The sequence below is a fragment of the Alosa pseudoharengus genome, unplaced genomic scaffold, assembly GCF_046254945.1.
Source record: "Alosa pseudoharengus isolate Yale_2024_CS ecotype anadromous, Long Island Sound unplaced genomic scaffold, YU_APseudo_1.1 YU_APseudo_1.1_scf_21, whole genome shotgun sequence".
NCBI classification, from domain to species: domain Eukaryota; kingdom Metazoa; phylum Chordata; class Actinopteri; order Clupeiformes; family Clupeidae; genus Alosa; species Alosa pseudoharengus.
In genome coordinates this window covers 35,230,384-35,232,491 of record NW_027468674.1, presented here as the reverse complement: position 1 = coordinate 35,232,491, position 2,108 = coordinate 35,230,384, and the positions used below count along the sequence as shown (strand labels likewise).

The 2,108-nt window shown below is 40.2% G+C and overlaps 1 pseudogene; it reads right to left on the bottom strand.

Moving 5' to 3' along the window:
* Positions 1–455: 455 nt before the first annotated feature.
* Positions 456–1,655, bottom strand: LOC143138347 (uncharacterized; annotated as a pseudogene).
* Between the last annotated feature and the right edge of the window lie 453 nt (positions 1,656–2,108).

Sequence of the window (2,108 nt, the reverse complement as noted above, 5' to 3'; positions counted from 1 at the left end):
CTTAATATTTATATTGCTTGATTATATGCACTTTTTTACTATTCAACACTGATTACAAATAGTTTTAAAAACTTGCTTACATCATTTTGTTACTGTTCAGCACTGATTACAGCAAATTTGCACTATGAATGAATAAATGAATTGTTTACAAATAAACATTGCCTTGTGTGAACGGTAGTGGGTTCCATACCTCATTCAGTCTAGTAAAGATTGATAAGGAAACAGTCAGAAGAATAGATTTAAGAATCAGCATTTCACATACTTTATTCTACATACAAGTCAAATAAATTATTTTTAAACAGTACAAGCAGTAAATGTCAGACAATTAAAATATGTACAGAAACAAAGTTACTCAAAATGAATATATACATATATACAATCTAGCCCCTTGAACTAGTAGTGCTACTCAAAAGTTGAACAGGATCCTAAACACACTCACAGGAAAGAAGTCCATTCTAAACTATGGCTGGACATTGGTTAGTCAGTGCACAACACACAGTGACGATCTTGTCCAGAAATGTGACATCCTCACCTTCACATGGAAGGATCATGTTGATGGGTATAGTTCCTGTTAGGATTCTGTACTTTTGACAAATATTCCCAATGACCCTTTCGACATGAATTCTCAAGTGTGCTATCTTTTTAGTCTCCTCTACATCCCTTGCAGCCAGTTGACAGCGACCTTTTGTAAATGCTGGAAGTTTTACCTCAGCACACAACATACAGTACCAACACTTTCCTGAATGTCAAAGCCTCTGTCAGCCATAACAATATCACCAGGCAGCAAGTTGTTAAGAAACCCGCTGTTCTGTGTAATATGTTTATCACTTGTACGGCCACCCCAACCTTTTGATAGAAAACAAATTGTATGTAATACCAATCAAATATTTCATGGTGTGTGTGTGCTTGTAACTGGAAAACATCTGGGCACGTGCCTTCAGGTTGGTCGGTCTTTCTGTGAAAATCTCAAAACAGTCAATTATCACTGCAACTCTGTGTCCAAATGCCTCCACAAACTGGTGTGGCATAACGCTACGCAGAGTGTCCCTGTCAGGCCATACAATGGAACGCTTCAGGTTTGCATACAAGAATGCCACAGTGTCATTAAATGTCCTATATACAGTCTTTGGAGACACACGGAAGAGATGGGCCAGGTGTAGTGCAGGCAGATCCAATCTAAGATGCATGAAAGTTAACACTACCATTTGGAAAGGAGTGAGTATTTTTCTCTGGTCTGCCATTAGAGGCACCAAGAAATTGAATAGAGCCATAAATGTTGCCAGGTTTGGCAGACCTGTATAGTACTTCACTTTATCATCACTATCTCCAAAGAAACCCTCAGACATTCTGTATTCCTCTAGTTCACGACGTAGCTCTCGGTTTTCGTCAAACAAGCGGTTTACTTCGGCAGACCTAAGAGCACACAGATGACATTCAGTCTCTGGCACCTCCTCGATATTGTCCTGAGTGTGTGCCTGGCCACCTTCCTCAGCTTCTTGTGTGTCCTCCTCAGGAGGGTGATGTCCAGCCTCTTGAGTCCTAGCTTGCAGCTGCTCCTGCTTACCTCTCCTTGCAGAGCGTGCTGTGTCTGTGCATGTGGTATCCATGTGGCCCAGATGGAGAGATGGTGCCCAGTCTGGATCAGTCTCCAGCATCTCATATGCAGGCTGACCTGCATAAGCAAGGATGTATGATATTTCAGACTTAAAAAAACGAGTTTTAAAAAATAAAAACACACACACACACACACACACACACACAATTGCTTCCACTAGGTGCTGGTCACAGGAAAAACTAAAGTATAAAAGAGGAGAGACCCCCACAATTAATCACAAATCATATGCCATCAAAACTATTCTGAAAAATTATATAGCCTAAACCAGTGTTTCTCAAAGTGTCCGCGGACCGTTGCAAGTAGGCTATCCCAAGTGGTCCGCGAGCAGACGTGGTAAAATATAATATAGATGAGTTGTTTGCAATATTGAACCAACTTGTATGTAAATCCAAACAGTTCTGCAACACTGTCTATGTAAGATGCCAATTTAAATCATATGAATCCTCTGACACAAAAAGAAAAGTGCAGAGATAATAAGCACTATATACTACTG